Below are 23,966 nucleotides of genomic sequence, written 5' to 3'. Positions count from 1 at the left end.
ACTGAAACTGCTTTAAACTGCATTTGACACTGCATCTGAATTGTATCTGAAACTACATTTGAAACCTAGCACTCTCTCCCACTATACAGCACCCTTCTAAGTGTGATCCCTAAATTTGTGACTGCATTGAAACTGCATTTGAAACTACATATTGAAAGGTAGGCCTCTCTCCCACTATACAGGACTCGAATCTCAGCGTGATCTCCTGTAATATACTGCACTCTGAAACCTAGGCCTCTCCACCTTAATACAAGACCCTCAGGTCCAGATTTTCCCTCCTGTATCAACGTGCACTGTGAGACAGACAACTCTAGGTGTAACCACCTCCATCTCATAACTTAAACCTGCCACACTGAGGCCAGAGCCTCTCCCGCTATCCAGAAACTCCAGCCTAGATGTTCAATTGCTGCCTAGGTTTCTCAGTCTAGGTGTTAATTGCTGCCGGCCACTTAAAGCCTTGAACCTTCCTCCCGATATCTAGGCGTCAAACTGGGCGTTAATTACCACCTACCTCCCTCAGCCTAATCCCCCCCCCCTCTGCTGTCACACAGACATACCCAACCTGATACTTGATCACCCCCTGCCATCTGTGAAGCCAAACCTCCCCCCGCCCCGATAGATTGTCTCAATCTTGATCACTGCCTGCCTTAAGGAACCAAACCTACCTACTGCTTCAATCATCTTTGGCTCCCGCCGAAACCTACATCGCTTCGGACTTCTGATACTTCACACCCAAGAATACAATCCCATTGTAAACCACCTGTAACATTCTAAACTCTCCACCTCTTGTCCCTCAGTCGTCTAGGTATCATCAGTAGCTCCTACAACGGAGTCCTAGGAACCTGACACCTAGGACATCCAGCAAGCACCTAAGCCAGCAACTACTACCATAATCCCCTCCCAGTTACCTGCACCCTTATTCCAATCCATACGCCCAACCTTCTAACATACAATACCCCCAAGGACAGCCCTCGCATTGTAAGAGGAACATCATACCCAACTGACTGAACAAAGACACACCCTTGAAAACATCCAGACAGAACAACTTAAGAGGACTAGAACCAACTGACAGAACAAAGTCCCATTAACCCAAGAACCAACTGACCGAACAAAGACACACCCTCGGAAACAACCAGACGGAACAATTTAGGATTCAAATCAACACTAGCCTGGAACATGGCACCACAATCGGAAACTGGCCGTATAAACCTAACACCCAGACCAACTCCTCCCACCTAAGACCAAAATTACCCAACGCAGAATTGGACACAGACAAAAAAAAAAAAAAAAAAAAAGGAACACGGTACAAATAACATGGATACACAAGCTCAACAGCCCCAGCAGAAGACGCCTTCAATACAGAACACACCCCGCAAAATAATACTATCGACAGAACAAACATTGCAAGAGAAAAATCCTTATACTTACACCGTACCTTGTACCAACCAAAGAACCTAGATACTCCAATGACACCAACAGTTCCACACGGATAAAATAAACACCCAAGCAACAGAACAAAAGGAGAGGGGACCCGAAAAGAGAATGGGATGACGCCAATCCCCTTACTCCCTACATCACAAGAACGGATGGGCACTTTCGATACCCACATCAAATGACAAGAGATGAAGAAACAATAGAAGTCAGCAACCCAATTATCAATCTCACAGACCGATTCAATGACAAAACCGCCTTTGCAGAACCTCTACTGCTCAGAGGCAACATAAAAGCACCCCAACTGAACACCCACAAACCAAAACCAGGAACAGAAAAATAAACCAAATGACACCAAAAGAATCCACTGCAATCTAATCAACACAAGATCAATGTCCAAACACGCCATTAAAATCTACGACCTCCTAGCTGACAGAGGCATCGACATCCTTTTCCTCACACTCTTGGACATGATTTGTGGTATTCCTTTGAATGTTAATGTGTTTTATGGGCTATGGGGTCTTTTACTCCATAGGGTCTCATGTGTTTTTACTATGTGTGTTACACAGCACCCTCAGTGCAGTGACACAGGGGTGTCATAGTGACACCCAACCATAGACTCCATACCCTGGCACTGACTACTGTCTCCCAGGGCATGTAAAGTCACCATTGGCTTTACTAGTCCAAATTTGTGAACAGAACCAGTACAAACCATCATATTGTGGAAGTACTGGTAGGGGTAATTCGATTGCCCCTGGGTCTGTTTTCGAGGGGGTACTGTGCAGCCCTCCCCCGTCGAGTTTATGGCTGGTGGCAGTGGTTACCACACGTAATATTCCTTAAGAATATTCTCTATGGGATTTTCCCATGTATTTTAAATGCACCACTTTTTGGTGCAATGTTAAAGATACCGCCGGTTTATTTATTTAATATTAATTCACCGGTAGGGTCTTTGTATCAGAACTCGGTTTTAAAATAGCATTTGTGTTCGCCTCTGTAACTCCAAACCAAAGGTCGAGCCCTTTGTTCCACTTTTGGCGGGTTTCTACACAGAAGCCCTCCAAAGTGGTGCCACTCTGTATGGGTACCACAGGGGGTGTGGGAGGGGGTTTTGGCACCCTGGACTGAGTTACCTTGGTAACTCAAGTCGCACTCTTGTGTGATTGGCCCAAGTGGTGAGCCTCCCAGCTCACCACTTAGCATGTTTGATTGACAGCTAGGCTGAATGAATGGGGGTTTCTTGCATAAAAGCAGGGCTTTTGGCACTGGAACTTCAGAAGTCGCCACAAGACCTGAAAATCCGAAGAGGGAGAAGCTGAGCCGACCTGCTACGACGACACCACCGGTGGAGCCCTGCTGAACCGACTCACCACTTCCAAACGACAGAGGAGATCTCCCTGCTGGAGAGTCTTCTTCCCTTGACTGGTGGGCACAACCAGTTTACCTTCTTTTCTTCGCTTCCAAGACGTCCAAGTGGTCGAATTGCCTGTGCCAAGCACCCCGGCAACGGATAGCCATTTACCCTTGCACCGCAAATAAAAGGACCGCTCCTTTTAATTGAGAACTCTGCGGCTGGTTTCTTCCCTGGCAGTGCAACAGACTCCTGCTGTCCTCCACAACAAGTTCCTCTGGACGAAGCACCGACTTGCACCCACTTCCAGGAAGCACTGCCTCCGCTGGAGCATCCTCACCATTTTAAGGTACCGTGTCCGCCAGGACTCCCTTTCTAAAGATTGCTACAAGGTAATAATAATCCCTTAACCTTCTGGACTGGGCTGGCTGCCTTGACCATCTAACTGGTCCCTTTCTGTTGATCCAACTCCTTTCTGAACTTTTTGCGAGACTTTTGTGCACTTTTAAACCATGTGACCGTGGACACATTTTGTCCAGAGCCTCCTAAAGTGGGTCCGGCCTTGTTAACTTTGACTTTACGGTTTTAACCTGCCTTCTTCTCCTATTGTGTTCGTACGAAAGTGTTGGGATCTGTTCCTATCTTTGCTCTGCCTTTCTCTCCCTTGGAAGCCGATTGATTAGAGTGCCATCTTCGCTAAGCGCTCACCGCTGTCTGAAAATAAGTGTTGCTTTATTGAAGACTTGTCTAATAATCGTTGAAGGGAGTGTATATCTTTTAGTGACCGTGTTTTTGAACTGCTTGATGTTAGTGCCAGTGTGTTTTATTAGATGTGGTTGTTAAATAAATAATTATATCTCTTTTACACCAAGCTCTGGTCAGTGTTTGCTTGTTCTACTGTGTTCTTTTGACCTATTGTGAATACTCTGTATACTGCCTTACTCTTCTTGAGAGAAGTCTGACTGCTCAGCCACAGCTACCAGGTAAATCTGGGTGGTACAGACTGCTACCAATTGGGTTTACTGCCAACACCTGTAGTCCTAAGCCTTTTGCAGTGGTCCCAGAGGGAACTGCACAGGTTTCTGCCTAATAATCGACATTAATTTATCTAACACACCAGACTTGGCTGTTTTTGCCTCCCTCTCAGTTACATCAGAAGTGTCTGAAATGAGTCATGAAAATGTGTCATCAAACAAAAAACTGTAAAGAAATAAATTAGGAAAATCTGCGACCAGTGTTAAATGGCATGAATACAATCATTTCGAAAGTTGATGCAATAACATCTTTTTTGGAGACCATAGCCAAGAAACAGCAAGAGGCAGATGTAACTCAGGGAAGGGCTATGGGGAAAAAATAACTTGCTTGGCAAGAGAGGCAAAGCTATTTCATACCGAACAAAGACAGGAATATGAAAGAACAAAATCAGTACAAAGACTGCCTCATCTGCTCTGGGACCCCCGGCTGAGGATAAATCGACGACTGTCCCATGCCCATTTGCTCATTCAACAGAGGCTCCATACAACGATTGGGACTTTGAGGAGCATAACATTCCCCACGCCCCAATAAGATGGAACTTGCTAGGACTTCTGCACAGAAAAATAGAAAGGTGCAGTTTAAAAACGCACTGCCCTCCTCTAAAGGATCGGAAGGAGGATTTATAAAATCTCTGGTTCCCTCAAGGCGGCAAACTACAACCTCAACTGAAAAACCACTTTTGATTACGAACAACCTGCCAGACGGAACAGTGCGACAGGTAAAATTGCACAGGCCATATAAAAACACAAGTAAGGGTCAGGTTGAGCCTATTAAGCCTGTAATAGCAAGTGCAAAAGGTACCCTAGCTAAAACTTCATGTTGTGAAAAGGGCAATATATAGACCGACTCGATCATGGAAGCGGATCAAACCGAGGTCCTTGAAAATATTTCTGCTTTAGAATCTGAGAAACCAGTTTCTGTAAAGGCCCTGAAAGATCTTGGGAAATGGATCATTTTAGAGGAAACAACCCCGACAGACCAAAGCCCTTTCCTCAATAGATCTGGTCTACTGGCAATCTTGAAGCAATTGCCGTTTTCTGATCTAATTACATCAGCGGATATAACCAAGATTGAATGACCTTGGTACGGCAGCCATACACATTGGGCTTTGGTGGAGTTTGCATCGCCACTGACGGTGGCATTATTCAAGTCACACGCCGATCTCTTTGCCACAGTGGGTCTATCCTTGATAATTTGCATAAAGGTTGAAGATCATAGAAGTGTTAGCCCTGTTGTTAAATACACCAAAAGACTCGGGGGAAATGTTCCCCCACCTTCTGTGAGAGACGCACTGCGAGCAGTTCAAGCACAAACGGACATGGCAGGGATTACTCAAGCCGGTGTAGAATACTGGAAGCCTTAACGCCTGACGAATGGTGCAAATTGATTATCCTTGAGACAAAACAAACAAAAATGGATGTGCTGGAATACGCAAGGTTATTTTTTTTTTTTTTTTTTTATTTAGTTGATTTAATCAAATTAATGATTTTTACAAACGAAATTGGAATCAAAACGAAGTGAAGAACAAAGGATGAAGCTCGAAATTAAGGAATAAAAGGGAAAAAGAAAAAGAAACTGCGAGGTGAAGCCGAAGTGGAAAAGGAGAAAAAAAAAAAAAAAAGAAAAAAAAAAAATTGGGCTAGATTTTCAGAGAGATAGAATAAACTTTAAAGTCTGTGTAGTGGCTATAGTCCAGGTATTTCTTTCTCCGCTCATCAGGCGCGTCCACCACGTTTCTTCTTCCCTGATATACGATGCAGAAAGGTGTGGTAACAGAAATTTCTCGCCTACGGCTCTGGTTCCTGGGCAATTTAAAAGGAGATGGCGTATAGTTTCTACGTGTGTCTCATTTTTGCAAAAACGACATGTGTTCGAATTACTTTGTCCTCTGAGTTTTAGTATCTCGTGTGTCGGCAGTAAATTTAGACGCGCTCTCAAAAACAAGTTTCTGGCGGCTTTGTTAGGGAATTTACTCAGGTAATTCGGAACAGTGTTTAATTTGCTCTCATGGGGCGGCAAATGGCTGACTGATTTAGCTTTAGATGCATTGTTCAGGGTTTCAATCCAGTCAAGCTCACTGATTTTCCTTTTTATTTTTAGCGGATTGCTGATAAGATCCTGCTCCGAGGAATTGATTTCCGCAAGCTTCATTTTACGAGCCCTTTCCCAAGATTTGAGCACAGAAGAGGAAGATGTCAATAGTTCCGTGCGTACAATGGCTAGCACATAAGGACAGTCCGAAAGTAGCATCTTCCTGTACAGCATCATCGATTTAGTTTCCATGGTCCCTTCCAACGATAATAGGCCAAGCTCTCTTCTGATCAACAGAGCCGGCACAGACTTGGGGAAACCTAGAACAGTGCGCCAAAATAGACCCTCTAACTTCAGCCACAAATTTGTGGGTGTATGCGGGAGAGCTTCTGCGGCATAGGTGAGGGATGGCACCACCTTCATTTTGTAGAATTTTATCAGGGGTAACAGGGAAAAACCTCCAAACTTGTTGTCCAATGCCCTGCCTTGTGCCGCTAGGTTTCTTGCTTTTGTCATTAGGCAACTTTGGAGAGTTGCATTTATACTCGAGCAGTCCAATGCTACTCCCAAGTATGTGATGTTTGTGACTTTTTCCAGTGCTACCCCATCCAGGTACCAGGCAAGTTTTTCCTTTGGTCGCTTGTGTTTTTCCATTGTCAGGATCTTTGTTTTGGCCGTGTTTATAGTTAGATCATTCGTTTGAATATATGCCGCCAGATGGTCGAGTTGACGCTGAAGACCGATAGGAGTCAAGTCCATTAAGATTAGGTCATCAGCGTAGAGTAGTCTCGATGTTTTCACTTTGCCCAAAGTCGGTGGAAAGGAGCGGATCGTTTGCTCCGAGGCTTTGAAGTCGCCGAGGTAAGCAATAAAGAGTGACGGAGCAAGGGGGCAACCCTGTTTCACACCGCGATCCGCCGGGATTTCAGAGGACAACAAACCAGCCTGAGTTAGTCTCACTCGCAACCTTGTTTCTTGGTGTAGAGCTTGAATCGGTTGAAGCAGTTCGGCCGGGCATTTCCAAAGACTCAGTTTTCTCCACAAGCGCTCACGATTTACTTGATCAAAAGCTTGAGCCAGATCTATGAACGCTAGAAACACTCTAGAGCCTCCTCCCAGCACCTTGCTGCTTTTGAGTGTACTGAGAAACATGATGTTAGTGGTCGTACCGCTGTTTTTAGTAAATCCCGTTTGAAACGGGTCGGCGCATTCGGCCTCCCTGGCCCAGTCCTGAAATTTTTGAAGTAATAGAGAACCAAACACCTTGCCAACCGTATCCAGAAGTGCGATCGGGCGGTAATTTTTAGGATCTTCTTTCCCTCCCTTTTTGAATATCGGGACTATGATGGATGTTGTCCATGATGCCGGAATTTGCCAAGCCTGTTTGCAGCGTTTAAAGATTTCACTAATCAACACAGCCCACTGACTTGGATATTTTTTAGGTCGAGATTTGTTATTCCGTCCGGGCCAGGTGCTCGCGATGGTTTCAAATTCTGCAGGACTTTGAGAATCTCAGATTCATCGCTCAAATCTATCCATGGTACTCGTTTTGTTGTAAGTTCAAAAGAGGTTGACAATACGGGAGCTTTGAAAAGATTTGAATAGAATGTTATCCAGGTTATTTCCCCGATTGGATTTGATGGTGAGGTCTCGTGAGGCGACAGAGAAGACCTTAAGAGCGCCCAGAACTCTCGGGGGTGGTGACCGCAGACAAGCTTCAGCATCGCTTCGGCGTCTTGTTGGTAAAGATTACTACGATGGAACCTGAGCCATGATTTGTAAGATTTATTTTCTTGGTTCAAGGTTGCCAGATTTTCGGGTGAAGGAAAGACACCAAATTTTCTTCTGGCACGCCTTACTGATCTCCGTCTTAGGACAAGTTCTTTGCTGTATTGATGTCTAGCACCTTCGTTGTTTTGTCTGGGGCCAGCAGGTTTAGCTCTGAAAGGTACCAGAAGAGGTTGGTAATCTGGTAAGTGCAGGTCACTCAGTGGGTTGTGCTCGTTTCCGGTTGCCAAATATTGTGCCTGTATCTTTAGGATCGAGGATTCTGAGAGTCTTAAGCGGTTTTGCTGGTTGTTTACCTCCACTTGTGCAGGCATGAATAAGTTCACGAGCTTCGTGGACGTCCATTTCAGTACAAGCAGGTTATGGTCGCTAGCCGAGGACCTCCATACCTCGAACGAAGTGGTCAAAGCTGCTAAGAGCCTGCTTATGAAGATGTGGTCGAGGTCTGCTGAAGAGTTTCCTCTTTCCCAGGTGGGTGGCCTGTCACTTCTGGGGAATAGATCCTCAGCACATAGCAGGTCACGGGATGACATTAAGGACAGCCAAGCCACACCGCGTTTACTTCTTAAGGTCGAAAAAAGAGGAGGGTCACCGGCTGAATCGTGTGGTAACCAGGTGGCATTTAGATCTCCACAGATGATTAACAGGGCCTCAGGACACCTTACTCGTGCTTCATCGATTGAATCCTCAATCAGTGCTATGAGGAGTGAATCGGTCATACTCGCCGGATTCCAGTAAACATTTAGGATGATTATAACTTGCGTTTTAGGCTTACCCTTTTTCACCTCGGCCTCAGTCCAAATAATTTCCGTGGTCAATAGGTGAGTTGACACTCTCAGAGTGTTCATTAGATGTAAACCGGATCCGCAGCGTATTGCAGTTATAAGGCCTGATGACGGTCGGCCAAAGGGACCTTTGACAGCTGGAGCGAAGGTCAAGTCGTATCCGTCTATGGAGGGGCGTTCTATCATCCAAGTTTCTTGCAGACAAATGATGTCTAAGCATCCCAAGTTTATGTCTCCTTGTTTCGTTAAATGCTGGAATCCACGAGTGTTCCATGACCCCAGGGAGAGATCAGGTTTACCCGTTAGTAGTGTAGAGGCGAGTGGAGCGGACAAGCGCTCCACGGGTTGCTATCTGTTCTTATTTATTGTCAATGCATTGGGCATCCATGCCCATTGTTCCGCTGGTGAGGCTAGTTTCTGAGGTTCATGGGTGCCAGTCTTGTTTCCCCCCGGTGGTTGATATATGGTCCTTACGATCCTCGGCCTGGGTCCCTGAGGACACCTTCTTATACCCAAAGGATCCTTTAGGGCAGTTCCGTCTATCTTTGTGGCCGTTTTAGGGCACTGGCTCCCCTCTTTACCGCTAGGGTGCGAAAGAGAAGACCGGGGAGAGGCGTTCTGTAAAGAAGGCTCAGTGTGTATTGAAATAAGTCTGGATCCTCTCTCCTCACCAGGTCTTAAGTGCGATTGTGGTTTGTTACTCCTCGTGTCCGTAGCAGACTTTGTTGATTCTGATGGTTTCCTGGGCGAGGTAAATCGAGCAGTCTCTTCCAGTTCAAACAGGTCGAAACCCATTTTTAGTAGATGTTCAGCCGCCTCGGAGATCCTCACTTTGGCCCAATTCGTCTGCACGTGTAGATACGCGCATGCCATTTTACCTTGATGGAAAGGTTCGACCCTGGCAAGGTCGTTTGATTCGACTTTTCGGAGTGATGGTACGCAAGGTTATCGTTCTTTACTGGTTCATTCAGAGGGGCGGGAGTCCCTGGAGTCCTGCAACATTTTCTTTCTTCAAAAAACCTGGTGCACTGAGGACATTGCTATAGATGGCTACAGGACTATTTCCAGAAATGCCACCCCCTCAAAGCTGGGGCGAGCCAGTGGAGGTTTAGCCATTGAGGTAAAAGTTGTGTAATCACTCCCCATACGTTTTGACGGGTACTTTACAATTGCCAAAAGACAACCCTGTTAAGATCCTGCTTATAAATGTATATGATCCACCGGGGGTACATACACAAAACTTATACACAGGACCCTGGACGACGACATCCGTTATTGGCCTGAAAGATTTCCTTCAGGCCAAATCATCATTGCGGGTGACTTAAACAGTAGAAATCTGCTTCGACCATTTGTAAAGGGGTCCCCCTCGAAGTGTGGGTGGCATAACTTTGACTACTATGGGCCTCATTGCAAGGGGATGCGGTAAGGGTTCCTTACTACGAGGTCCCTTTGCCGGACCCGACCTCAACGGCTGGTTTTAACAGCCGTTAAGGAACGGGCCCGCAAAGGGACCTTGGTGCCAATTACGGTACCGCAATTTGCGGCACCGTAATTACCTCCTTCCCCATTCCCATTCCCTTTGAGCCCTATGGGGGCAAAAATGGGAATGGGGAAGTGCCTTGGTGAATGGGGAATTACCTCTCCCGCTCACCTTGGAGTAGGGCAGTAATTCCGCCATCCACCAAGGCGGACACGGTAAAATACCGGCAGCAACCATGGCGCTAATAGCACCATGGTTACCGCATAACGTGTAATGAGACCCTATGACTTGTCATACTTGGATTTCGTACTGGCGACCCAAGTTCGGACACTTTCACGTGGTCAAATGGGATGGCCAGCTTGCACATTGATTATGTACTTGCGGATCCAGTTCCTAGGTCTAGGTGTAGCCAAATAGAAATTATTCATGACGGTCCTAGTGACCATGCAATGTTGATTTGGTATACTGACACCAAGGTAAATGCTTTGAACTTTGCCAGAAACACACAGGGAAACCGGATACAAGGGTCGGAAAAAAACAAGACTGTAAACAAAATATTATGGCATGATCAAGAAAGTCTGGAAAAAGCATTGTATATGGCCAATTGGGATTTGAAAAGGAATGGTCTCAGTAATAATCCAGAAACGGGGCATGAAAAACCACAGGCCTAGGAAAAACAATGTGAAAAAGGCAAATGTTCCAAATGACACCATTATAAATGAAAGGAAAAACCTTCTCAAGCAGCAATTAAAGCCCGCCCTGATTTGGATCTTTGGGAGAAACAAATTAGAATTATTAACCTGAAAACCAAATATGGAAATTAGTTTTCAAAAAACACATAAATACTCCCTAAAAAACTAAAATTGGCTAAGATTGTTTAGATGGTTGAAGACCTTTGACGCACATCGATTTTGGTCATATTATAAGAATTTTCGTAAAGCGATAACACCCATCGAATTAAATCCTATACCTGAAAACATCTGGTTTAGTTATATACAAGGCCTTTATTCTACCATGGAATTATCAGATTTAGATCCCGGCCCTACGTTATAATGTAGAGGTAAAGATTCCGGATAAATAAAGGATGAAAAGGCTAGTTTTGATATAGGAGAAGATATTCCACTAAGAATAATTAAGAAAATAAAGCCTTCACATGTGCTGACAGCATCCCTAATATAGTATTAAAAGATAGACCTGAGGTGTGGGCAAACATTTTAAATGCCATCTACACACACACACACACGTAACAAAAACAGGTTCTACCCCAGATAGCTGGCCAAAGTCTGTACTTGTCCCCGTTTTTAAAAGCAGAGACAGATTGCTTCCATCCAACTACTGTCTATTGGCGATGACGGACTCGAGTCGAGAAATATTTACAACCATACTATTGGGAGAATTAACAACTGGAAAAATCAAATACTTAGCCTTTTCCAAACAGGCTTTAGGAAGTCATACAACACCCTGACTAGCGTCTGCACATTGCAATATTTAATAGCTGAATATGAACACAAGAAGGGTACGAATATATATTGATGCTATGTGGATTTTGTTTTGCGACCAGTCTTGGGGGAAAAACTTAAGAAACGTGGCATTGATAAAACGTTATCAAATCACATCCAACAGCTCTATACGAATACATCTATAACCATCCATTTAAACCTTGAAGGTACACACACAGCATACAAACAGGGGATTAAAACAAGGTTGTGTGCTGGGCACGGTTTTGTACAATTTCTATACAGCTGATTGTGTTGCTGGAATACATTGGAGGGGCATGGCTTCCCTGTCCTTGTCCTGTAGTCCTTTTTCATATGTGTTCTGTATTGTTTTTTGCCCAGGAGTCCACGTGGGACTCCTGGAAGTGCAGCTCTTCCTAATTTTTGGTTTGGTGTACAGACCCTTGAGATACCCTTATGTCACCCACGGGTGGGGGTATAACCCTGCGCCCCTAGTGTATGTTTTTGGGCACCGGTGTGTGGCCCACAGAGCAGGGTATGGGCTGGTGGCAGCTCCATGCTGAATTCGACAGGTGCTCTGAGTATCCTCCATTTTGGGATACCCAGGCCCTGCCATTGGAATCAGTTGATTCCTGATGAGAAACAAGATGGCGCCTCTGGCCTCTTGCTTTCTTTTGCCTGTTACCTTGTTTTCCCAAAGTCCTGGGAAGCCCTGACTCTGTACCTTCCCCCTGATTGGCTTTTGGGCGGAAGTTCAATATAAGGTATCGTGGGGATGTCCAGGCCAAGCTGGCTGGAGCCTTCCAAGTGACTGCATGTTGTGGGTACACCCTTGGGGTGGGACCTGGGTGAATGGAGTGTGTGACCAATATGCACTTCTTGTTGTGGATGTCTGGTTTCTGGTATGAAAACACAATGACTGAGACAGCCCTGTCCGAAATTGATATGAATGCAGTGTGTAGTGTTGAATCGCTGGGTACTTGTCCCAATACACATTCCTTGTTGTGAGTGTCAGAGGGAGGAGAATGGCCTGAATGCACTGTATGCCTGATTGGCTGCCTGGCTGCCTCAATGCCCTCTGGTGATTGGTTGCCTGAGTGTGACTCAGCAGAATGAATGAGAGACAGAACAGTATATCTGGGGGCCTCTCACTGCTAGAAATCGTTCAGAAGCTGAAGTTGATACTTGAAGCCAAGCTAGAAGAAGAAGATTTGCTGCTGCATTTGCTTCGACCCGATCCAAAAGCTGTTGAGTTCATCGAGGACTGATCCGAGAGAGGACCTGGTTAGGCACCCTCTTCCCGAGCTCCGAGGGACCATCGAGCACCGCTAACCTTTGTCGAAGCTCCCTGGAAGACAGACCCTCGACAGGCTGCCGACCGGAGACGGGGACGGCCGAGGAGAATGAAGAGAAGCACTGAACATTCTGGGTACTGTCAGCGACCAGGGTTTGCAGGTTTGCTATAACCACTGGAGGCCCGTCAAAGCCGTGTTGCCCAGAAGCAGGGACCCCTTGACGCTGTGCCGTTGACGACCTGAGCCGCAACGCTCCATTGATTAAGACATTCGAATCAAAGGAATCTCTCGGCAGCACCGCCGACCGCTTTGTCCCGCCGGAGAAAGTCGAGGCTGCCGACACGCCGCAGAGAATCCGCCGCTGGGTTTCCCGCCACCCGTAGACTGCAGAGACGCCAGACGACTCAGCGCCCTTGCTGGGGCAAAGTTCTTCATAGACTCTTTGCGGTCCCGGACTATTGACACCGAGGTGCTCGCACGCCTCGTCTTTGCAGAACGTCCTCGACCCATCGTCGATGAGCACCACCAAGACCGAAGCTGCTGCCTCGACGCCATCAAACTTTTTATCGAGGATCATCGACGACAAGTTCACCTTCTTCGAGGCCCATCAACGAACCGTGGCTCCTGCCTTAAAGGGAGTCACTCAAGAAGGATCCATCGGCGCTTCCTCGAGGAACTCTGCTATTCCAGGTACATTGGGGTGGTAGAAACATTTTAGAAGGAAATAAGACATATTGGACAATATATGGACTGGGCGTGTAGTATATCTTTATTTTACAGGTCGCCCAGCTGGGCGGGGGGGATCTCCACACAGAGCTGTGTCTAGGTAAACGGGGCCAGTATTCTGCCAATTGGTCTAACCAACTGCTTTTCCTCCTATGCCTATTGTTGGTTCCCTTTATTGATTTGTGTGACATTTGACCAGAATACAGTTGATGCACTTTAATGAAATCTGATAATAATTGTGGTACCACTTAGAACTGTATATATTTGCCATTGTAGATTAACTGAGCACAAAGTGAGTTATTGTGATTGTGTATATAACATTGAACCTTAATTATATAAAGACTGTTTTCACTAATACAGTGTGGACATTCTTTTGTGGGTGCTTGGGGACTAGACTGTACTTAAGAACCAGCCTGTATCACCTCCTGAGAAGCTAGGCCTTGATTGCTTGCCCACGTTTTACCAAATAGAGAATCTTCACTGGGGTCTTCTGTGTCTCTCCTCTGCCATATAGAGAGCAGGAGTACAGATACCCCGCTCCAGTCTTTATATAGAAAGCGAATTAAAGAGTGTCCGTCATTTCCCACCAAAAATAAATGGCACCCTCATAAATTGTCTGTCTGACGTCAATGACTTAATATTATTTGATTGTACCACTATTGGCCTTCAGTGGAGACTAAATTTGTTAAAATAAACTATGCAGATAAAAACCTTATGGTAATAAATATTGCAAAAAATAAGACAATGTGCTTAAGTAAGGGTAGGTGTGAAAAAGACACATTCCTATGGTATTTAGATGGAATAGAGCTACAGAGGTAAACAGCATTTGTTTATCTGGGCTTTCTAGTACAAATCAAGGCAACACCAACCTATTACGAAGCTTGGACCAGGGGAAAAATATGGAATAGCTTGTGCTAAAAAATGATATAGAGTCGAGGAGGCCAAAACATTGAAGGCTTCCTGGAAGTCTACCACATGAGTACTATACCATCTATTCTCTATGTGCTTGATGCGATTCCTAGTACACATGTACAATGGATAGCCAAGCTCATAGGTAAAGTGTTACGAACTATCATCAATCTTCCCAAATCCGTCCCGGTCGAAGCACTAAGGTTGGAGTATGGTTTGTGTTCCTAAAATCATTGTGACTGGTTAGACGCACCTTGTATGCTAAACTTTTGAAAACTGATTCCAACTCAAATGTTCAAATTATTGGGTAAAGGTATGGCAAAGGACCGGATAAACTCTTTTATTGAGGATGTAAAAACAACGGCCAAATCACATCTTGTAGCCTTGGATATCTGGTAAGATATCTTTGAAATGACACCGAATTTTGAAAAAATAATAAAAGCAAAGACAAAAATGTGGGACAGGTCTCTGAACATCGATACAGTACACACAAAAAAAGATAAAGAATTTTCTTATCAAAGCTTTGCATATTATAAGCCTTATAGCTATCTGACGAAGATGTGTTCCATTGAATTGAAGCAGTTTATCCTGTACATGAGACTAAACCTTCTCCCAACAAATGAATGTACGGAAATGTGGCGGAGTAAAGAATCTCCTGGGGAAGGGGATAACTTTTGCAGATTGCACCATGGCAAGGTAGAGACTCCTGACATGTGTTGACAGCTTGTCCTTATTTGGTAACATCTTACATGAAAGGGTATGTACATTTTGTCAGGAAAATTGAAAACATTCACAACGACCAGTTCTGGTCACCATTATATGGTGCGCAATCAATTGTGGTTACAAACGCTGCATTCTGTATATGGAAGGAAATGGTAAAGAAATTGGGAATTTGATTGATCGTAATGGACTATGGATTTTGGATTGTATATTTGGATATTTTGTACATTTTGTATATTTTTGATTTGTATATTTTGGATATGTTGGTAATGGATTGTTATAGCTTCAGCTATGATTTTTACCAATCTAATGTTTTTATACATATTTTATATATGTGAAAAAGGTTTTGTAAATTAATCTAAAAATGCACAATAAAAAATAAAAATGAAAGAAAATACTCCAATCCAGCTGCATGCCATACTGAGCTCAGGAAGGATATTCACAGCTGTGAAAACAATGGTGTACATCCTCCAATCTGTCATGACCCAAGGAAGGAGATTCACTGGTGTGAAAACAATGGTGTAAATCCTCCAATCCAGCTGCAATCTGTCATGACCCCAGGAAAAACATGCTCACTGTGAAAACAATGGTGTAAATCCTCCAATCCAGCTGCAATCGGTCATGACCCCAGGAAGGAGATTCCGAGCTGTGAATACAATGGTGTAATTCCTCCAATCCAGCTGCATTCCGTCATGACCCCAGGAAGGAGATTCACAGCTGTGTAAACAATGGTGTAAATCCTCCAATCCAGCTGCAATCGGTCATGACCCCAGGAAGGAGATTCACAGCTGTGAAAACAATGGTGTAAATCCTCCAATCCAGCTGCATTCCGTCATGACCCCAGGAAGGAGATTCACAGCGATGAAAACAATGGTGTAAATCCTCCAATCCAGCAGCATTGTATCATGACCTCAGAATGGAGCTTCACCATTGTGAACAGTCGTGAAAATCTACCAAACCATTAGCACAAGAAGTCCTTGTATTTTTCCATTCAAAATTGCTGCTGGACTTAAGTGCACAAATGGAGATTTGTCATCCATGTTAGGCAGTACGGCAATCCTTGCCTCCCCAAATTGTCTGTTTTAGGGGAAACGCCGACCCAGGCATTCACCTGTTGGTGTTTATATAAATCTCTGACAGATGAATGAGATGCTTTTTCTATTTCTATTAAATAATTTAAAAAATGCCGGAAATTCCATCTCAGAAGGGGTTATTAGCTGAATAGACCCCCTTTCAGAAAGCTCTGCTGAATCAGTCTCCTGATCTGCAGCCGCTGCTCTACAGTGGCACAGAGCAGGGCCAGAGGTCGCATTGGGTCCTGTTTGACAGCTGCAGTGACAGCAAAGTCACTGCAGACAGAGGTGGCATTTAAATAGCTAAGTCCTATTAGGGAAAGCACAGCCCTACCAAGGCAAGCCCATCCCCATCAAAGCAAGCACAGCCCTACCAAGACCCCATCAAAGCAAGCCTAACCCTATCTAGGCAGGCCCAGTCATATTAATGTGTGTCCATCCCTATTAAGGCAATCCCAGCTATCAAGGTAAGTCAAGCACTATCAAGACAAGCCCAGCCCAGCCCAACCCCATCAAAGCAAGCTCAGCCTCTTCAAGGCAAGCCCAGTCATATTAATGTGAGTCCATCCTTATTAAGGCAAGCCCAGTCATATTAAAGTGAGTCCATCCTTATTAAGGCAAGCCCAGTCATATTAAAGTGAGTCCATCCTTATTAAGGCAAGCCCAGTCATATTAAAGTGAGTCCATCCTTATTAAGGCAAGCCCAGCCCTATCAAGGCAAGCCATGCCCCATCAAAGCAAACCTACATATGCGGGGCACTCCTTCTACACCACTGGTGGGTTCTGAGATGTACTAACGCCATTAGAAACACAATAACTATATTTAGCCTTGACATGAGAATTGGTGACATTGTATGTGCCACATGTGACCCATTTTCCAAGAAGTCACTTTTTCCTAAAAGCTCCCTTGGTTGTTAAATCTACTTCACATTTTCACGATGCTACACAATAAACACCAACGGGGGATGCCTTACCAAGTCAGGTAATTCCCCCAAGGTCGAGTTACAGCCCCAACAGAGCCAACTCTTGGGGAGCAAGCATCAAATTTTATGGTCTCTGAAAAAAATGCACCCACCAACATTTTCCCCCCCAAGAAAGTTGCATTCAAATAAACGGGGGTGTCCTAAAACATTTTTTTAAAAACACCTTTATTTTGGACTTGAGTCCAAGGTCAGGCTTTGAGACATCGCCTTTTATTCCCGAGTGATGTTTGTGCATCACATGTGCTGCTTTCCTGAAATGGGCCGTCTTGTTTTTCCCTGTTCAGTTTATTAACCTGTGGATATAAGCTGCAGTGACTGCATGTTATAATGCCCCTGAATACATTCTTGTTTTGTGTATTTAGTGCATTTTACAAACCTTTTTATTTTACTTTGCATCACTGGTGATGCTGAAAAATGTGCGTTTTTTTCAGTGACGCAGGCACTTAAGTGCTGAAAATTCATTTGGAAGCTCACTAGTGACATGTCCTTGCAGTCGTCTAATTTAAATACACAAAACATGTAATGCATTTTTGAGGTTTCAACATGTAATGCATTTTTGAGGTTTCCACGACAAACTCAAAATGTTACCCGACACAGAGTTCCAGGGCATCAGAATGAAGTACCAAGAGGACAGAAAAAGTGAAAACATATCAAAAAAGGCTGCCTAGATGTGGGACACTCCATAAACCCCACTAGTGGTTTCTCAGATGTGCCAACGCCACCAGAAACAAAAACTATATTTATCCTTGACATGTGAATTTGTGACATCTTGGCAAATGTGCCGTGTATGACCCATTTGCCAAGATGTCACTTTTTTCAAAAACTCCCTGTGCTAGTCAAATCTTCTTAAGTTTCCATATGCTACATATATATGCAAGTATGTAATGTAATGGGCATTTGTACAGCGCCTTTCACCATTGGTCTGGTCTCAATGCACTGTATGTTGAATGCCCTTGGGGACTGAAGTCCAAGTACGGGAAAGAGAGTTATAGCATGCGTGTGTGCATTTTAGACAATACGAAGGTAGGTAGGGGTGGCCAAGTCCCTTCTAGTCACCCATGTTGAGCAGGCATGGGGGTGGGTGCAGAGAGGTAGTCTGGAGAGTATCAGAGAGACATCATGTGTGCAGCTAGATGGAATTGCATCGTGGGGCATAGCTGTTGTGCACAGTGTTTTAAAGTAGGGCGTGGGTGCGGAGGATAGTCTGGAGAGTATGAGAGAGAGACGTGTGCAGCTAGACAATTCTATTGTTCAGTTAAGCTGCAAATATGCTAAGTCAAGGTATACTGGTGTCAACAGATTTAGCTTTCAGAATCAGTCTTGAAAAATGTACCGAGCAATAAGGTCTCCCACAAGAATGTTCAAGTTTTAAAAAGAACTTTGCATATAGAGGTTACCTACATATGCAGGACACTCCCATCTGCACCACCGGTGGGTTCTGAGATGTACTAACGCCACCAGAAACACACAAACCAGACAAAGCCAACTCTTGGACAGCAAGCATCACATTTAATGGTCTCCAAAAAAAATGCCACCACCAATGTTATTTTTCAAAGAAAGTTGAGTTCAAAGAAATGGGGGTGTCTTAAAACTCGATTAGAAGCTCTGCCCCCCTACACACACAGAGACCCTCACACACACACAGACCCTCACACACACTCAGTGCCCCACATATAGACACTCAGTCCCCCGCACACAACCCTCAGACCCTTCCCCACACGCACACTCATATCCCTGCCCACATACTACACGCAAGCCCTCCACACTCTCCCACATGCTCTGTACCCAGCCCCCACTCCACACACACTCCCAGGCTGCCCCACCACACACACTCTGTCATCCCCCACACTGACACTATGCCCCCCACAAACACATACACAGATCCCCACCACACACATACACACTCACTCGCTCGGGCTCACCACACACACACACACAAACAGACTCCCTCCCACACACTCAGACCAACTCACACAGACACACTCAACCCCCACACACAGACACACTCAACCCCCACACACAGATGCACATTCTCAGTCCACACATACACAGACCCCAACACACAAACACTCTCAGACCCTTGCCCACACACTACACTCTACCCTCACACATGCTCTGCACAGACCCCACCCCACACACACTCCCTGGCTGCCTCCCCCACCCACACTCAGCCTCAAACCACACACTCAGCCCTAAACCACACACACACCCACAACCCTACCACACACATACACACTCAGCCCCACCTCACACAGTCCCAGACATACACCCACGACCCCGCTGCACACATACATACAACCCCACCACACACACTCAGCCCCACCACACACACATGCAGTCCCGCCACACACACATGCAGTCCCGCCACACACACACAGCCCCATGTGATGAATCCAATAGTCATCACAGACCCCGTTAGTAACTTTTTCCCATGTGGCCAGAGGATGGCAGCCGCTAACTGATCCTGACTCTGGGGGCGGATAAATGAGGGAGGAGCTCATGGGAGAAGACAGCCTCCGGGAGATGTTATGGCTTCATTGGATGAGACATGGTATCCCCCATTTGCCCATAATAATGAAAAACCCTTAATACTCAATACCTTGATGGCCTACTGCCATGCATCTATACCCCTCTAGGGAAAATGGAGAAACCTTTTCTGAAAACTCTTCAGGCCAAACTTCTATCCCTGGTCTAAAAAGTAAAAGCTTGAAGAATACTTGTTTCAGTTCTAATTCCCCTCCATATAGAGCTGGCTTGTCATATGGAACCATTGAAAGTGATTTTCCAAGTAATCTGCATCAGGTAACATCAATGGACTCCATTTCCCACAAACACCCAAGTACTGGGATGAGGAGGATGAAGGTAACAATTTATTTATTTTCATTTGTATAACGCACACAAACCCTGGGGCATCTAGGCGCTGTAAGGGAGCCAGTTACACGTAGCCCAAGGCAGTGGTGATGATTAGTCAGGTACACAGGATATTCAGGTGCATGGACAGTTACATAGTTTTCAAATAACAGATTCACATTCCAGCAGACAGCAAGCAAGGTGAACAGGTTAGACAAACAACCAAGTTTTGAGAGCGCGTCGAGGCCCAGTATGATTCCTCAGCTCTTAGAGCATGTGGGCGAGAGTTCCATTGCTTAGCCGCAAAGACTGGTAAACTGGACCATCCCGCTCTGGCACGTTTTAACTTAGGTTGGGATGCAGAGAGGAAGGAGCCTCAAGCTCAATGAGCGTGCTAGTTGTTTTCAGGATGCACCTGCGCGTGGGACATTTAAAGATCGAAAACAAACTATGATGCTGCTGTTGGGAGAAGTTGTTGTACCTCTCTGCTAGACGTGTGGTCCTTGGAAGTATGGACCATTGGGGTGGAGCCAAGGGGCTGGAGGAACGATGCAGGAGCACAACGTGCGCCAGACATCCAGGAACCAAGGGAAGATTCTCGGGAGTTCGGCAACCAGAGACAGTAAAGTTTCCCCTACCAGGACCTGAAGGAAAGCAGGCGTGCTCAAGTGAAGTCGCAAGAGGAACCTGAACGACATGGAAGCAGTCCAGGGTGGAAAGCAGCCAGCAAATATTTTCAGCATTAGTGCGAATGGGACCGAAGATGCCACACAGAGCTTGTGAGTCGACCCAAACAAAGTGGGGACCATGGGGCATTTCGGGGGGGTTTCGGCGACCACACCAAACACAATTTGTAAACTATAAAGCCACAGAGACATTAAGGAGATTGTTTGCAAACCAAGAAGGCATATTGCATATCCGAACCCCAGCCATATAGGAGTGTATGGAATGCAGATATGGGGGGAGACCCAGAGTGAATGTTGAAACAACCAGATATACAAAGCCGAAGAATATCTATGCAATTGAGGAGTTAAAAGAGGAACTGTTACCTATGAATATAAGAAGCCCTGGCAGGGGAGTAAACCAGGCAGTCACAAGTGCACAAGAAATCCTGGCAAGGGAGTAAACCAGCAAACCAGGCAGTCACAAGTGCACAAGAAGCCCTGGCAGGGGAGTAAACCAGGCAGTCACAAGTGCACAAGAAGTCCTGGCAGGGGAGTAAACCAGTAAACCAGGCATTCACAAGTGCACAAGAAGGCCTGGCAGGGGAGTAAACAACGCAGTCGCAAGTGCACAATAAACCCTGGCAGGGGAGTAAACCAGGCAGTCACAAGTGCACAAGAAGTCCTGGCAGGGGAGTATACCCGATAGTCACAAGTGCTCAAAAAGCCATGGCAGGGGAGTATACCAGGCAGTCACAAGTGCACAAGAAGCCCTGGCAGGGGAGTAAACCAGGCAGTCACAAGTGCACAAGAAGCCCTGGCAGGGGAGTAAACCAGGCAGTCACAACTGCACAAGAAGGCCTGGCAGGGGAGTAAACCAGCAAACCAGGCAGTCACAAGTGCACAAGAAGCCCTGGCAGGGGAGTAAACCAGTAAACCAGGCATTCCCAAGTGCACAAGAAGACCTGGCAGGGGAGTAAACCACGCAGTCGCAAGTACACAATAAGCCCCGGCAGTGGAGTAAGCCAGGCAGTCACAAGTGCACAAGAAGTCCTGGCAGGGGAGTATACCTGATAGTCACAAGTGCTCAAGAAGCCCTGGCAGCGGAGTATACCCGGTAGTCACAAGTGCTCAAGAAGCCCTGGCAGGGGAGTATACCAGGCAGTCACAAGTGCACAAGAAGCCCTGGCAGGGGAGTATACCCGGTAGTCACAACTGCACAAGAAGCCCTGGCAGGGGAGTATACCAGGCAGTTGCAAATCTACCAAGAAAGGACTGTGTTTGTTGAGCAAAAGAAGGAACTTTTGAAAGAAGGAACTACAAGGCTAAGGAGCTTTGTAAGTAGCAGGATTGTTGTGGGCCAATAAAGAGACAAAGAACTGTTAGACCAAGAATTGTTGGCCTATTGTTGAAGATTTCAGGGGAAGGGGATCCCCCTCTGGAACCGAGGGTCTTTTACCCTGGAGAACCTTTATGTTGTTCCGTTTTTCCTTTATGAACTCGGTTTGCAATCACCAGGCTAAAGAGATTTCCCTTTCACCTTATAATTTAGTTTGTAGTGTGAGGGTCAGGTTAGAACGTTTGGACACAAGGGCAGTTTTCATTTTGACATCTTGACATGGACCGATCCTTATTTTTTGGTTCTAGGTAGGGACATTCCTGTGAGAGCCGGGTCAGAGGCATTTTCCCAACCCGTTTTAGGGTAATAAAAGCCATTAACCAAAACCATGGCAACTTTGCGTCTGGCTTTCATTGCTGACTCCTCGCCCCCCACCCACCACACACAGCCCCCAACACACAAGCACATTCAGACCCCTCCCCACACACGACACCCAAGCCCGCCACACTCTCTCCATCACACATGGTCTGAACCAAGCCCCCACACACTCCCATGTTGCCTCCCCACACACTCAGCCACACAACAAACACACTCAACCCTGCCCCCACGCACACACTCCCAGGCTACCCCACCACACACACAGCTCCACCACACACACACACAACCTCCCTACACAGAGCCCTGCCACACACACACCCAGTCCTGACACACCCAGAGCCCTGCCACACCCACCCAGCCCTGACACACAGACTGGCTTTCACACTCGGCCCCACAATGCACACACAGCACCCCACGCACACAACCCCACCACACACACACCCAGGCCCCCTAAACACAGCCCACTCCACCCAGACACACACAGCCCCACCCCACACATACACACACCAATCCCCATCACACATACACACACACACACACACACACACACACACACCTCCCCCCCCCCTACGGCAAACACACCCTCAGCCCCACCGCCACACAGATAGAGTCCCTTCACACATACTCAGGCACCCACACAAACATTCACTCTCTCTCACACACGCTCAGACCCTGTTGCACACGCCCAGACATCCCCACACACAAACACTCAGTCCCCCCACACAGACACACATTTGCAGGCCCCCAGACACAGCCTCCCCCCACACACACACTCAGACCCCTTCCCAGACCCTGCACCCAGCCCACACGTGACTCACACTGCCATGCTGCCTCCCCCACACACATACAGCCCCACACACACACAGCCCCACACATCCCCACCACACACAACACACGTCAAAAGAACACGAATATATGGAGGTGAAAGACCCCAGACCTCCCCCTCTGGCCCTCACCTTATAATCCACGAGCAAAACACCCGATCCACATGGAGCGGTCCTTCGCTTCCAGCCAGTGGGCCCCGACCTCTGCGTGCAGTTGCTGCAGTTGCTGCGCCTGCGAGCCCTGTGACGCCCCCACCCCCTATTTTAGACACAAGTGGGCTCGGACACTCCCTCCCACTCCGGTTTTATCCAATGATGCTTACCCGCCTTCAGACCCCACCCCGTTTGCTCCACCCCCCCCCCCCCCCCGCCCACACACACACACCAGCTCTGCCTCCCCTGGAACCTGCCGTCACCCCCGCACCCTCCCCACCCGAACCCCCAGCACCTGCCCCTGCTGCTCACCAAGGGGCCCTCATGTTCGCGCTTAACAACTAATGCAATACACTTCGTGTTTACGAATAACTGTGAATACGTGATTTTATCACTATAGACTTCTCGGTATTTTTGAGGGGTAAAACGTGATTCGTAAAGGACCTTAAAATAAAGTTTTGCCAAAGTAAACGTGATATCAAATTCTGGGCTGGGGTCAGTCTGAGGGCATTTATACCCTAGAATTCGGCCCATTTCATAAACGGCATTTTCATCTCCAGCGCCGAATAGCGCCAGTGGCTCAGGTTGGCGCTACATACCAGTCACAGCCTTAACTTTGCCCAGGGGTTTAAAAAGGCGGCGACTTTGGCATTGCATCCACTTGTGCAGCCCCCACTCCTCCCCCACACACACACA

The 23,966-nt window shown here is 46.4% G+C and overlaps 1 protein-coding gene and 1 pseudogene across 2 annotated transcripts in view; one reads left to right on the top strand and one right to left on the bottom strand.

The window, feature by feature from the left end:
- The window catches only part of LOC138498400 (zinc finger protein 850-like), a 272,974-nt pseudogene that overhangs the window by 53,244 nt on the left and 195,764 nt on the right, over positions 1-23,966 (top strand).
- LOC138498463 (zinc finger protein 271-like) overlaps positions 1-23,966 on the bottom strand; it is a 77,061-nt gene that overhangs the window by 4,920 nt on the left and 48,175 nt on the right. The window contains exon 1 of one of the 2 annotated variants that reach the window (XM_069622212.1): positions 23,250-23,368. The exons of the other annotated variant lie outside the window; for it this stretch is intronic. The gene's annotated coding sequence lies outside the window, so the exon portion shown is untranslated. Of the gene's footprint in view, positions 1-23,249; positions 23,369-23,966 lie in introns of those variants that run through there. 2 annotated transcript variants of the gene reach the window in all.

Source organism: Ambystoma mexicanum, chromosome 5q (assembly GCF_040938575.1).
Source record: "Ambystoma mexicanum isolate Mex_15411 chromosome 5q, UKY_AmexF1_1, whole genome shotgun sequence".
Classification (NCBI taxonomy): Eukaryota; Metazoa; Chordata; class Amphibia; order Caudata; family Ambystomatidae; genus Ambystoma; species Ambystoma mexicanum.
The sequence above is the reverse complement of the archived record's forward strand: the minus strand, read 5'-3'. Positions and strand labels throughout refer to the sequence as shown.